At 43.6% G+C, this 15,360-nt stretch overlaps 1 long non-coding RNA gene across 1 annotated transcript; it reads left to right on the plus strand.

The window, feature by feature from the left end:
• The first annotated feature begins 533 nt into the window (after nt 1-533).
• Nucleotides 534-12,751, plus strand: LOC143819330 (uncharacterized). The gene is made up of 4 exons (XR_013224911.1): nt 534-565; nt 2,443-2,499; nt 9,257-9,370; nt 11,848-12,751. It is a non-coding gene; the product is annotated as an uncharacterized LOC143819330 (long non-coding RNA).
• Nucleotides 12,752-15,360: the final 2,609 nt, after the last annotated feature.

The following is a 15,360-nucleotide window of genomic DNA, read 5'->3' on the forward strand; positions in this document are numbered from 1 at the left end:
AGAAGGTGATGTTGAACACCTCAACTTGAAAACCTGGCCTGCCGCTGCTAGTCTAAGTAGACAATACTGTCTTGAGAGACCAAAGATCTGCCTCAGTATAAAGCAACTTCATCTGTTTAGGAGTTTATGCCCAGAATCACCATATTATGATGTTCCCCTTGCTCAAGCCCACGTTATGCTTGCTCTGCCAGGACCTTCCTTACAATGAAGAGCCACAGTCTGGGGGAGAACCTCCTCCCTTCCACACCCTTGGCATTCACCCAATGTTTGAACACCAACCAAAAAACCCTTCATATGTTGCAGATCCTCCTTAAATAGGCTACCCCTCCTAAGCCCTCTCATGGCTGGCTCCTCCCATTTTTCTGTTCACCCAATCAGAAGTGCCTTGAATTCAGTCTCAGCTGCAGGTTCCAATGGGTTGCTCCATCCTCCAGGCAGAGCTTGATGACTGACTGCCTCCACCTGGTTACCAAACACAATTACTTAACCCAGAAGATGCAAGAGGGGTGAGTTTTTTGACTGGGCTGTTATAACTTCTGATTGCTGTGAGTTTGTCCCAGCCAAGGTGGGTTGTCCCTGCAAAACCAGGCTTTGTCCTAGCTTGGGGCTCAATGGCTAGTATGTCTATCTGCAGAGGATACTTTAACTGGAGAAATTGTTCTAGGAAGAGTTTGGGTAGTAATCTGAGATGATATCTTAAGAAAAGGTTGTCCCTCAAATAAATGGGCTATATTTCGGCTAGCCAGAAATATTTGTAATTTTTATGCTGTACTTCCGAAGAGATATTTCATGTCTTGTTTTATTTGAAGCTATTCTTTGAGACTTCAGTTCTTTATGAAAACAAGTTGTAGAGCTTATGGTATTGCTCTGGCAAAATGATTTCCATAAATAAAGCAAGATGCAATGGAAGGGAACATATATAAAGATTAATGCATCTGACTTTTAGGCATACAGTGACTAACTGCAATTCTTGAGACTTAAGTTATTGGAAAGAAAATCTCTGTTAAGGAAAACAGGCCACAAATCCAAAGCTACCTGAACAGCACAGGCAATTTACTTCCCCTTGATTTTAAAAAATGTCGCTTTAGAGCCATTTTCCTCAGGCTTATTGATTTCACATGTCATTTTGTACAATGACATAATGCGGTTGAGTACATGCGCCCACACACATACATGCACAGAGGGTTGCAAAGGCTCCTGCCATTTGTCATCCAGAGGTCTCACCAATGCTTCCAATGTGCAAAATTTCGAGGGTAGTGATCCTTTCATTCTAGATGCTGGGAATGAAGAAAATGGGGCAGGTACTTTTGCACAAAAGGAAGCAGGTTCCTATTGCGCTCAATACAAAGATTACGGATTAGCTACAAGTCTAAGGTACGTCCTGAATCTAGCATCTTTTGGTGCCATCTATTCTATGAGGATTACAGGTAATGACAAGAGGGAATTGTAGTCCATGGACATCTGGAAGACCACAGGTTGACTACCCTTGGCGTAGTTGATCAGCAAAAGGTTAGGAAGTTCTCAGACCATTCTTTTCTCCTTGTTACTCACAATGGATGCTATGACATTTTTGTAGGGCTGTAATTTTTGGATGATGAGCCTCTTGTGACGCAGAGTGGTAATGCAGCAGTCTGAAAGCTCTGCCCATGAGGCTGGGAGTTCGATCCCAGCAGCCAGCTCAAGGTTGACTCAGCCTTCCATCCTTCCAAGGTCGGTAAAATGAGTACCCAGCTTGCTGGGGAGTAAACGGTAATGACTGGGGAAGGCACTGGCTAACCACCCTGTATTGAGTCTGCCATGAAAACGCTAGTGGGCGTCATTCCAAGGGTCAGACATGACCCGGTGCTTGCACAGGGGATACCTTTACCTTTACCTAATTTTTGGATGATTATTACCCAACAGAAGCTATTCAAGAGGCTATAGCAAATAACTGTAATCTATGGACATCCATGAAGGCAATCTCAGAACTCATTTGTCATGCAGCTCTATTAACCAAAATACTACCAAGCATTATCAGTACCGGTAAATTGACCCCCAGAATTCTTTCTTATATTACGCTTTCTTTTGTGAAATCTGTTTTTCAAATGATAAATACTCCTCTATGGAATGAATAATGCATTCAGCTCAAGTAAAATAATATCAATCCAATGTTTTCTCAAAATGTAAAGTGGATTTGAAGTTTTAAGGGTATAGTAGGCTTCATTAAAAAAAAAGGCATCTGCAATCTCTTTAAAGTTTCTGCTAATATTCCTTTCACATCAATAGTTATGATGCCATTTTTCATTTTAAGGACATTTGCTTGTTGATATAATAATTCACTGCCTAATTTCATACTGAGTTCTCAACGTGATAAATGATCTGTATGCAAAACTTGTCACTAAATAACAACAGCAAAGCTCTTCAGAGCCGCTCTAGACCCCCTAAAATGTTATTTAATTTCAGTTGGAATGGAACATGCCATTTCTTTGTGCGCTCTGACAGCACCAGGCTTCCTTTGCGGTGAGTAAATCTTATCTGGACTTGCAAATTTACCATTGTATGAGTAGCATTAGAGTGTGATTTCTTTTGTTTTGCCTTGCTTTCCCCGTGACTGCAGTTTTAATTGTGTTGCCTCTGAAAATAGAATGCTTTCCAACGCTTTCCGTGTCAGCATTCACAAGATATTTCAGATGGGTCTTTGACAGTCAAAGCGTATTCCCTGCACAGTGAAAGGAGGTGCAGCTCTGTCCATGTTGATTTATTCCTTTCAGAGTTATTCTCTGATTTTGCTGATGCAGGGTGATGAGGTACAAAATGCATGGCCAAAAGCAGGGAGTCAGTTGCCAGGATCTACCATGTCGAAAGAGGCTTTATCCTCCGTTCAGAGAGTGCTGTGGGAAAGAAGGATGAATATTAGTATTCACTAATATTTTTTTAGCATTCACTAATATTGTAACATCTTCCCATTCTGTACCCTATCTCTGATAGACTGAGGTTACCCATGTGAGTAATTTTATCTGAAGAAGATGCAGTAAATAAACCGAAAGACAAAAAATGGTACCAAGAGCAGTTAGGAAACTAATGGTGGATGACCGGGCTGGGGAAAAAATACAAACTGGTGTGCTCCCCCCCCCAATAAGATTTCTGTCACGTTAAAACCTTTCTCACCAAGGAGTGGAACTAGGAGAACAATCACTGCAACTTTGCTGATACTATCTACTGTCACAGAATCATAGAGTTGGAAGGGGCCAGATAGGCCATCTAGTTCAACCCCCTGCTCCATGCAGGATCAGCCTAAAACATCCAGGATAAGTATTTGTCCAGCTGCTCCTTGTAGACTGTCAGTGAGGGGAAGTTCACCACTTCTTAGGCAGTCAATTCCACTACTGAGCTACTCTGACTGAATTTTTCCCGATATCTAGCCAATATCATTCTTCAGATAGTTTAAACTCATTGCTGTGGGTCCTGTCCTCTGCCACCAACAGGAACCTTTCCCTGCCCTCCTCTAAGTGACAAACTTTCAACTACAAAGACAGCAATCATATCCCCTCTCAACCTCCTCTTCTCTAGGCTGAACATTCCCAAGTCCCTCAGCCTTTCCCCGTAGGTCAAAGGCCCTGGAGCAATCTCATCACTCTCCTCTAAACCCTCTCAATTTTGTCCACAGTACTCCAGGAACAGTCTGACCAATGTGGTCCCTGCATTATATGCCTATATATCTCTATATATCAGTGGAAAACTTTTTCATACCAATGGTGAATGAGTGAGGATACTACCAGATCCGGAGTAGTGGCATAATGCTTGGAAGCCATACTGGAATCCACCAGCCTTCCTCCATTTGCCCTGTTTTCTCAGAAAGCTGTCTGGGGCCAGATGGACTCTACTTCTGCATTTGTAACTAAAGAGTGTGGGGATATATCCAACTATAGGTAGAGTGGGATAACAAACATGTACACTGTTACCTGCCTAACGTTCTCTGTAAACCACCCTGAGCCATAAGGGAGGGTGGTCTATAAATGCAAATAAATAATGCTTTTATGCCATATGAACACTATTTGGACATTTTTTTATATGCAACAGAGGCAAACAATGCTGAAAATGCACTGGTGTTAATGACAAAAGGAATGAAGAGGAAGGAGGCTCCACGGGGGGGGGGGGGGAAGACTCATTGGTGCATTTCCTACACATACATGTTGAGTCAAACTAGACTACTTTTGTTGAATCAACTCAATGTGAGGAACAAAACTCTGATAACAAACTGGATCAGAATGCACATGAAAGTGTATACCTTAATAAAACTTTGTTGGCTTTAAACCTTGTTAGACCACCCTTGAGTGAGTCACATCTCATTGCCTGAGTGATTCAGTGAGTCAATTCCTCCACTCAATTTGAGTAATAAAATCCTAAAGGATTTAAGGATGCCAGGAAGGTTGTTTTCTTAAAAAATAGGAAGAATAGCCACTCTTTCCCCTCCAGCACTCAGCATCCCCCCCCCCCCATAAACTGAGTCTTTGTCACATTCAGAAACTTGGGTGGTTCCCCTCACCCAAAATCATGCAATGCATCCTGGAGGGTGGGGGGAAGATTACATAACTAGGAGTAATGTTGCTTGAGCAGAAGTTCCAGTTGAGCCTCTTGAAAAGTTGCGATGAAGTCTCAGAACACGGATCTGTGCCTGAACATAAAGGGAAAAGAGTCCTTTCAAAAACACATTAACTGTAAAGAGAAAGCATAACTATGGAAATTCAGAGTTAAGTTTACAATAAACTCAAACATTTGAAATTCAACGTTAAGATAGCCAGATTGCCTCAACTCTGGCCCCTCAGCCACCCAACCTCCCATCTTGCTTCCTTCCTTCCTTCTTTGATCCCAGAATAGCACATCTTGCTAAGTAGGTATAAAAGGAACAAAAGCTTTTTTCCCCCTAAGGCCTCTCAGCGTTTCTCAGTGTGCGATTTAAAGGCTGAAAATGCAACTGTACTTATGCAGCTGATTGAAGTAACGCGGGGAAATTTGCACCTCAGAAGCTTGCCTGGTAATTGGCTCTAATGGTGAAATCAAGGAGTTCCAGGCGTACATATGTATAGGGCTGTAATGGAGACCTGGAAGCACCCTGGGTCAGCACACCAACGTGGATGTCACCAGTATATACAGAGCTGCCAGGAACCTTTTCTGAACAGGTGGGACATCAAAGCACTCCAAAGGACCCAGAGTAGCTTTTAATGCTGCATGATAAAGGTAAAGGTGAATTCTGTTGAATCGGATCTGCAACTTCTGTTTATTTATTCCCCCCCAATTCACTTGCACACCAGCCTCAACATGCTTTGCAATAAACAAGTTTTATACCATGCATACACACACACACACACACACACACACACACACACACTGCCCAGTTTAACAAAAGTAACAAGGGTATTGTCATCCTAAGCAACATTGCTCCATTTAGACTCCATTGAAATCAACAGAAGTAAAAAATCCGCTGAAGAGTTACGAGCTACTTCCCTGTATTCTATATGCAATATATGGTCAGTGCTTCTCAAATTTTTGAGACGGGTGGCACAATTTGGCTCTGGGTTAAAACTGGGGATACATTTCACTGTTATGTTTGAAAAGATATCCTTGTACATTCTCATTCAGTGCTCAGAAGAATGAAGAGTCACTCTGCTTGAAATTCCAGATAGAATCATCTGCCAACATCCTTCTCTCCCCTTTGTCCAGTTGGTCGAGACTTAGAGGTAGTCTCATGGTTTCCTGGGCAACGGTGATGCTTCACCCATATCTGCCAGCTGCAGAAATCTGATCTTGCTCCAGATAAACTGGCAACCTGATGACAGACCAGTGCTTCCAGGGGGCTCCAATAGGCATAAATAATGATGAATTCAATCCCATTAGGATCCCCAGCTCCTCATTTGGAGGGCCCTTCCCCCTGGTGATGTTCATCTGGCCAACAGGGGCTGTACCTGCAGTGAACTGGCGCCTAGGCCTCCGTCACCAGCAATATGGCAGTGGCCATTCTGGGGCTCACCAGAAGTGATGTCATCTCATCCCTGGCATCACATGGACACTACCGCAAAGCTTCTGCCCAGATATCAGAGCAGCATCTCTACTGGAAGTGACAGTGCCGCATTGCCAGAGTCTGAGGCTCAGTTTGCTGCTGTTAAGTCCCCCACACCTTTGCCCGTTGCTAAGGGGTACCTGGCAATGCTAAGAATGATGCCTCCAATTTTTGAGGCACGTTTCACTTCCCTTTGTTCCAGACTGTGGTTTGGGAGCTCCTGTTATAAAAGGTACCCTCTGTGTTGCCTCTGTGCCGTTTACAGTAGTTCTTTCATTGTGATCCAGCCCATTGATCATACTCATCCCTGTTGTTCCCTGTGTCATTTTTTTAAACACATATAATTTTGGTGAGTGACTTTGGTCTTTGATGTTTTGTGTGTGCACTTTGCTTCCTGAGAAGATTGATGCATTTTCCTCCTGCTTGGCACAATAGGATAATGGGTATTTAAATGTAATTATAGAAAGCAAACTTGAGAAGCTGTTGCTTTGCCATTTATTGACTGGGACGTTGCTAAGAATACGCTGAAGGCATACGGGTTTTTGACTAAGCTGGCACGTTCTGTGATTTGTTTTAAAGAGAACACCTCCAGGCTTTGTATCTGATGATCTTCCCAGAACATCAGGAATCCTGAAAATAAAGAGACTGATTCACTGAAAGGGCCATCCTCAGCAGATGTGTCCGCCTCTTAAGAGCATTGACTTCAGTGGACTTCAGAGTATATAACTCCACATAGGACGGCACTGCAGTGTCCTCAACTGTTGGAAACTAAATTGGAACTGTGGTTCCATGTGCCAGTTACCAAACCATTATAGTCTAATTAAAGTCCCACAAGCCATCACTTGGCACTAGCCCAATCTTGTCAATCTATGAAGTTTAGCAAGGTAAATACTAGTTAGTACTTGTATGGAAGACCATTAAGGAAGCTCGGGGTTGTTATTCAAAGGCTAAGATCCTGCACCAGCAGCTCCACTGTGGGCTGCTGCCAGTGTGTTACTCCGGAGCTGCATGTTCTGCAGCATGCTGTGTCCCCCATGGGGGAAGCAGTTCAGTGCCAGATCGTCTCTGGCATTGAAATGTGTCCCACGGGGGACATGATCCCATGGGACACCCAGTGTCTCACTGAAATGTGTCCTCTTGGAAACAGTGACCGCAAGAAGGTTACAAAATACAAAAATAGCCTTGGTCTGCCCAATGGCACCGTGAAGTGCCATGAAGTTGTCCAGGGCATGTCTTGCCCCCTGCAGGCCTCCATAAGGCAGGGAAGAACCGGGCCTGGAAGGCCTGTTTTTTCCTGTCTTGATGGACCTGTTGCAGGACATGACCTGTTGGCCCCTGCAGTGCCAAAAGGGAACATGGAAGAATTTGTGTTCCCTTCTGGGGCCCAATCCGCACCCAGCTGGGGAGGGTGGCAGCCTGGCGGCAATATTGTATGAGTATGGGGATTAGCCATGGGTCCATATCAACACTGCCCTGGCCTTTTCCATCCATGCAGAATGAGCCAAAGTCAGGCCTAAAACTATACAGCAGAAGTAATAGATTGTTATTCTGCCGTATAGTTTTGGGCCTGCCTTTGTCCCATTCCGCGTGGAACCCAGCTACCAGCCAAGGTGACTGGGGGGGGGTATGACAACCAACAACGCCAACAGATGGTTTTATTTGATCCCCAGTATAGCAATTCCTCTGCAGAAGGTCTTTCTTACTTTACTTTCAGAAGCCCAGAAGAATAGGGGCATGTTTAACCTCTTCATAGAGTCTTGGAATCACAGGTGAGAAGGCTCTAAATCTAGTGGGAAACCCTTGAATTTGAAGGGCAGAAGGAATAACCAACAAGAAATGCTTGGAAGTCCCAAGAGAATTATGGTGGTGACAAGTATCACTGAGTCGCAGGCAACTTACGGTGACCTCACAAGGTTTTCAAAGTAAGAGGTGAACAGAGGTGGTTTGCCATCGCTTGCCTTGGTGGTCTCCCATCCAGGGAGTAACCAGGACCAACCCTGCTTAGCTTCCAGGATCTGATGAGGTCAGGCTAGCTTAGACCATAGAGATAAAAGTGGGCTAATATACTTCCATCATTTAAATGTACAAACCTCACTGAATAAGCTACTCCTGCCTCTTCATTCAAAGGCAAAATTGTAACTGAAAACATCAGAAAAATGAGAGGATTCTATTTAATTGTTGCATGACTAAACTGCAATAATTCCAAATAAAGTGGATACCGTAGGAGAAAGAAGAAACATCAAAAAGTGAGAGGATTCTATTTAATTGTTGCATGACTAAATTGCAATAATTCCAAAGAAAGCGGATACCGTAGGAGAAAGAAGAAACATTCAAGCCCTCACCAGTTCAGCCGACCTTCCCCTTGCTCATCACAAACTGGGAGCCGATTGTTCAGGTTGTGTGGAAGCCACTGGGGACTGTTATTGGGTTACTTTCCATGCATCCAGACCAGTGCGCACACAGAGAGCACATTCATCCTTCCAGCTGTCACTGTCACCTCTCTGCACCCTGCTGCCAGTAATTCACATGTAGAATGAACAAAAACAGCTGGTCATGTAGACCTAAACACTGAGGACGGATTGAATCTCAGCAGGCGTATGTGAAGATTCTGTGCAATAATCATAGTATGTTGCCGCAATGTATTCCCTCATCTGGGAAGAAAGAAAGATCAATGTAGCAGCATCCACATGCCATAAAATAACTAGCACTCCCAACTAGGATCGTCAACCTTTTTATTGACTTTAACTCAGGTGAGCCCACAAATCTACCTTGTGCTAAATCAGGCTTTGGTCCATCAAGGTCTGTATTGTCTACTTGGACTGACAGCATCTCTCAAGGGTTTCAGGCAGAGGTCTTCTCCATTGACCACTACCTGGTCCTTCCTACTGGAGATGCTGGGCATTGAATTGACCTTCTTCATGCTAAGTAGATGGTTGAACAGTGAGTCATGGCCCCTCCTGTACCTTTATTGTCAGTTCGATCTTTGCATATTAACAGGTGATAATGATAGTCTTTATGGTGTGTGAACAGGTCTTCCCTGCTCATTTTTTGCAGATTGAGCTGCTATAAGTTCAAGGATTCAATGCAGGACTGGTTAGTTGGAAATCCTAGTTTCTCATTCAGATCTCCTTATCACACGTGGATGATACTCAGCAGATGAATGGAAATGCATGTTAATGCTTTACATTTATAAATCTTTTGTTGTTGTTGTTGATTTAGAGGAATTTGAACAGTAGTCTCAGCTCCGTCTGGCCTTCTCAAGGACATGTCTTTCCTATCTTCCTGAGCCAACTGAGAGAACTCCCAAAAGGAAATGTTGACAATGCCTGCCAGGTACCGCACCATTGTGTCTTTCATCCCCTCCATTTCCTCCCCTAATGTCCCCTTCACACCATTAAATCTGTAACCTTATTAATGAAGACTTTCAACTTTGACATCACCAGAAGGAGAAAGGCTTGGTCAAAGATTACAGACCTACTTTTTTTTTTAATAGCTAGGGGATTTTATTTTATTTTTGGGAAAAACAAGATGCACTCTTATAAAGTCCCTCGAGGAAAGGCAACTGGATGCAATTAAGAAGCTGGCAAAGCTATTTTTAATTCCTCCTCCGAATGCAACTCTCCAAAAGGAGGACAATGGATCTAATCCCTTCCAGGACTTCCTCTGAATGTTAATGTGCTGTATATCATAGCTGTGATTAAATATGGAGCAAAATCTCCATACAGTGCTTAAAAAAATGGAAAGCACATTGCCTGTATTACAGCAATGGGACAAGGATTTGAGAGTATAGTAGTGCTATAAAAGCATATGAACAAGCTGCTTCTGCAAAGTCTTGGGTTCATGGTCAAAATTATTAACACTTCAGTGTACTAATTCCCCTATAATACTGATATAACTTTTTCAACAGGGCATTATTTGAAAGTAAATTTCCTTGGTTTCTGTGGAATTTGCTTACACACTTATGATTGCAGCCATTGAAATAAGAAGTGTGTACGTTTTGACACTCATAGCTTACACCTTGTTATTTCCCACACTGGTACTCTTCTTTATTCTTCTATACATTGGATACAATTCTTACTGTACCCTAATGTGCAAGTTTTACACAGTGGGGTTCTGGAGAAAGCCTTATGTTTGTGTGCCTTCCTATGTGGTGCATAGAAAGTATGAACATCTAGGGTTACCAGCTCTGGGTTCTGTGCACTTCTTTCCCAGGATGGATGGCTTTTTCAAGGAGGGCATTCTCAGATGTACTAAATATTTAATCTACAATTGTCAAATTCCCAAGGACGGTTCTTTTTGCATTGGACGCCAAAGCAATAGGAGAGAAACAACCATATAACAGTGGGACACCAAGAGACAATCCTCATAGATTTCCTTCAAACAGGAAGCCTTCCCAAAGAGTCTGTGGCCTATTATGCATGAGTGATCTCCCCCCTTGCTTTTGCTGTGCATCTCCCTCAGGTTTTCTTTTTCATTCTGCATTGATTTCCTCCCCTTCAGCACTCAGTTTGCTTTCCATTCACTGTTTCTCCAGAATTTCTAAGTCAGGTTTTTGTCACTTTCCTCCTTATTTTGCTTCTGAGCCAAAGGTAACTCAGAAGCATACAGGCTCACTGGGACCTTTCCACATGGCAGTGGGCATGCTGGGCCAATACTGGCTCCTTGCAGTGGGGCAGTTAGCCCTGCCACTTCCTGGGTCCAACCAGAACGGCCTCTAGATTGAACTGTTTTCAATTTTGTTTTCCTCAGTGGTTGTCCTTCTTTAAATTATATTATATATATGTGGCCTTTGGCTCTCAGGTTTGGGGAGGTCTGTTCAAAAAACTCATCCGGGATGAGTTTTTTGAACAGACCTCCCCAAACCTGAGAGCCAAAGGCCACATATATATAATATAATTTAAAGAAGGACAACCACTGAGGAAAACAAAATTGAAAACGGTTCAATCTAGAGGCCGTTCTGGTTGTGCTTATACACATAAATATATAAGAAGAGATAAGAAACGTTTATTTGTATTTATTGTGAAATTGTTTAATATAGCCCGGGATAGGTTCTGTTTTCTGTTACAATAATTTTGAACCGTCCCTTTCTTTTCGTGGTGTACTTCCTGGGTCCAGACAGGGGAAGATTTTCCCCAATGGACCTGGTCTACCCTAGATTACTGCTTCTACATGCCTGGGTGGAGAGGTTCCGTCATGCTTCTCTGTGGTGATGTGTGTGTGTGTTTATTTTCATGAAGGTGGGGTTGCGTTACAATGCAATCCCACCTTTGTTAAAAAATGTCAAAAGCCCCAGTCAGCTCCATGCCACCGTAAAGTAGCGATCCCCAACCTGTGGACTGCGGACCAGATGTGGTCCGTCAACTAATTGGAGGTGGGCCACGAAGGACGCCTTCTCCCCCCCCCCCCGGCCCTTTACTTCATCCCCCCTGGCCCTTTACAACACACTTTGGGTGTCATTGTCTCCCATCACTCCCAGATGGGACTATCTCGTTGCAGAGAAACAAGCTCAGGGATCCCATTGATTTGTTATTGTGATGAGTTAAAATTTCCATGAAAATAAAATGTTCCTTATGTTCATTGTTGTTCATTGTTGTGGCATGTCCGTATCTTATTTTGAAGGGATGTTTAAACATTACCATAGCGACCAGAGTTAGAGAGCGTTAGGGCAGTGGTTAGTACAGGAGTAAACTACCCCCCCCCACCGGGCCTCAGTAAAATTGTCAAGCGTTGAGCGGTCCTTGGTGATAAAAAGGTTGAAGACCACTGCTGTAAAGTGCCACAGAGATGACTGGGGCATTTTTTCCTTACAGGATGATGCAGGCTCCACCTGGACCTGGCTGAACATAGGCCCCAATGGCATCCATGGCAGGGAAAAGAATGCCGGAAGAATCCATGACATGCCCCCACTCATCACAATTGATGTTCCCATGCCAATTTTTTTTTTGAACTGCCATTTTCTTTGTAGCTGCAGAATAAATATACTACGGGAAAGGAATGGTGCCTAGGGGAGGCACAGAATCTGAAGTCAAGTTTCAAGCCCCGTCTGCTTGGATTCTTGGCAGCAAGCTATGCCCACTGTAATAGGATTGTATTTCTAAAGGGCAAGGAAACTAGCCAGAGGAGAAGGAGAGTTTGGAAGTGGCGTGATCTCTATTATGTCTTACCTGCTGATGTACTTAGGGCCGAGGCAATACGACTGTAACCCGCAACAGGGAGATATTATGAAAAGCTGAAATGTACTTCACTGCGGCTGCCTTCTAGCTATGGAAATGGATTCCCCTAACCTTTATCAGACAATTTTATAAAAATGAGGAGCTAATTCCAATCATGTAGGCCCATATCGACATGGAAGAGGCTTAAAAAAGGGAGCCAACCCACAGGACTTGTTGGCCAGCGTCTATGAACTATTAATGCAAACAATTCTACTTTTTTTCTTCAGTCGCCCTCATCATGGAAGTAAAACATTTTATTTCTCTTGCTTAGTTCACTGGTATAATGTGGATTTTTGAGGCAGTTAACCAAGAAGGTGTCATACTGTTATTTCCCGGAAAATGGCCCCTTTGAATGCAACTAAAATGCACGGGTTGTTAAAATGATATCTTATGATGACAACTTAGCAAATTGACTGCGTTTAAAGATGCTTATGGCAGTCTCCATGTCGCTCAAGAATATTTTCTTGACAGTACAGTACAAAGTCTTACTGTTCTGAGAGACTATCCTGAATACAGCCTGCTATGAGGAAGCATCATCCTGACACTTTTTAAAAAGGCATATTTAAAAACAAACCACACCATTCATGACTACTTGCTTTAGAGTTTTGACAGCTCCCCTTGTGTGGGCCATGCTCAAGATAGGCTATTAATGTATTGCCTTAACTCATAATAACACTACAATGTGACTAGATTTAGTCTTATCCAGTGCAGGCCAACAGAACGTTGCTAGATGTTGGAATGAACTTTTATAAAGTAGTACTTTATGAAGTAGTTTCTTATAAAGTACTTTCTTTATAAAAGAAAGTAGTACTTTCTTTTCAAAGATGACCTGACAAACCTACCCATTTGTCTTCAGTCTGTCTCTTAAAAACAGCTCAGATTGTTCATGTGTTGACTGTGAGAGACCCTTTGATTGACATGCTTAAATAATCTTGGTGTAGTGGTTTGGTGTAGTGGTTATGTGTGCGGACTTCTAATCTGGCATGCCAGGTTCGATTCTGCACTCCCCCACATGCAGCCAGCTGGGTGACCTTGGGCTCGCCATAGCACTGATAAAACTGTTCTGACCGAGCAGGAATATCAGGGCTCTCTCAGCCTCACCCACCCCACAGGGTGTCTGTTGTGGGGAGAGGAAAGGGAAGGCAATTGTAAGCCGCTTTGAGCCTCCTTCGGGTAGAGAAAAGCGGCATATAAGAACCAACTCTTCTTCTTCTAAAAAGTACGCAGACCCAACAAATATATGAAGGTGCTAGGACAGGGGCAGTCAAACTGCGGCCCTCCAGATGTCCGTGGACTACAATTCCCAGGAGCCCCTGCCAGCGAATGCTGGTAGGGGGCTCCTGGGAATTGTAGTCCACGGACATCTGGAGGGCCGCAGTTTGACTACCCCTGTGCTAGGACATAGCCCATTGAGGCCAAACCATTAGTTTGCACGGCAGCTGTAGATTGTTGCAGCCAGACTTCTGTCTGGTGTGAACAGTCATAAACACACACTGATGCTGAAATATCTGCCCTGGATTCCTCTTGGTTTAATTTAATTTATTTACCGCAATTGTGCCCCACCTATTTCTCCAGAGGGGACTCCAAGCAGTTTGTATTGTTTTTCGCTCCTCCATTTTATCCTTATGACAATGGTGTGAGGTAGGCTAATTTGAGGGTGTGGGAATGGCCTAAGGCAGGGGTTGTCAAACTGCAGCCCCCCCTCCAGATGTCCATGGACTACAGTTCCCCTGAGCCCCTGCCAGCAAACGCTCTCTAGGGCATAGCGTTTGCTGGCAGGGGCTCATGGGAATTGTAGTCCATGGACATCTGGAGGGCCGCAGTTTGACTATCCCTGGCCTAAGGTCATCTAATAAAATTCTACAGCAGCACTGGGATTTGAACTTGCAGTCTCCCAGATCTTAGTCCAGCTCTCAGTCCAATATACCACCATGGCTCTTTTTAGTTAGTATTGGTTTTGGCCTTGTAGTCCTAAATGTCATAAACTTAATATTTGAAAGGGTGTCTACTTACATTTACTGCCCACCCCCCTGGACTGAGGAAACTTGCAAAAGGAGGGGGGGGGAAACAAGATAAATATCAATGAAAACCAGTTTGGTGTCGTGGTTATGAGCGGCGGCTTCTAATCTGGAGAGCCAGAATTGAGTCCCTGCTCTTCCACATGCAACCATGTGAAGTATTACCTTGAGCTAGTCACAGTTCTGTTAGAGCTGTCCTCACAGAGCAGTTCTGACAGAGCTCTCTCAACTCGACCTGCCTCACAGGGTGTCTGTTGTGGGGAGAGGAAGGGAAGGCGATTGTAAGCCACTTTGAGACTCCTTCAGATACTAAAAAAGCGGGGCATAAAAATAAATTCTTCTTCTTCTTAAAAGGCCAGTGGCAGATTTTCCTGAATATTTGCAGAAATCTATAGGGCCCAGATCCCAAGAATCCTGAATACTGCTCTGGATACTTAAATGTGCCAATTGTACGGATAAAGTATTTTTTGAGACCCAGATATATTCAAGCACACATCCCTAGTCATAGGATTCAACTGAGAAGAAAGGGCTTACAGAATTCAATCCTTGGTGACAGGGTTTTTTCTGTTTTCTGTTGCTTAAGATTTTGAAAAGCAAATGACTGTTAGGAACAAAACAAGCAAATGAATGATGCCGCATGAAGTTCCTGCTTTCTAATCCGCTGAATGATTTGCCACAATACCTTTTATATCAAGGTGTGTGTGTGTGTGTAATTTACCTTCCTGTTCCAGCTACCTAATGGTGATCCCACAAAGGGTTTTTAAGGCAAGTGAGGAGGACAGATGGTTTGCTGTTGCCTTCCTCTGCAGAGTCTTGCTTGGTGGCCTCCCTTCCTAGTCCAGACACTACTTAGCTCAGGGGTAGTCAAACTGCGGCCCTCCAGATGTCCATGGACTACAATTCCCAGGAGCCCCTGCCAGCAAATGCTGGCAGGGGGCTCCTGGGAGTTGTAGTCCATGGATATCTGGAGGGCCGCAGTTTGACTACCCCTGACTTAGCTTCTGAGAGCTGATGAAATTAGACCCAGATAGAGATAACCAAGTAACTGCATACTTTATGAGGGTAATGAGAATATATATATATATATTTTAAA

Source organism: Paroedura picta, chromosome 10 (assembly GCF_049243985.1).
Source record: "Paroedura picta isolate Pp20150507F chromosome 10, Ppicta_v3.0, whole genome shotgun sequence".
NCBI lineage: Eukaryota > Metazoa > Chordata > Lepidosauria > Squamata > Gekkonidae > Paroedura > Paroedura picta.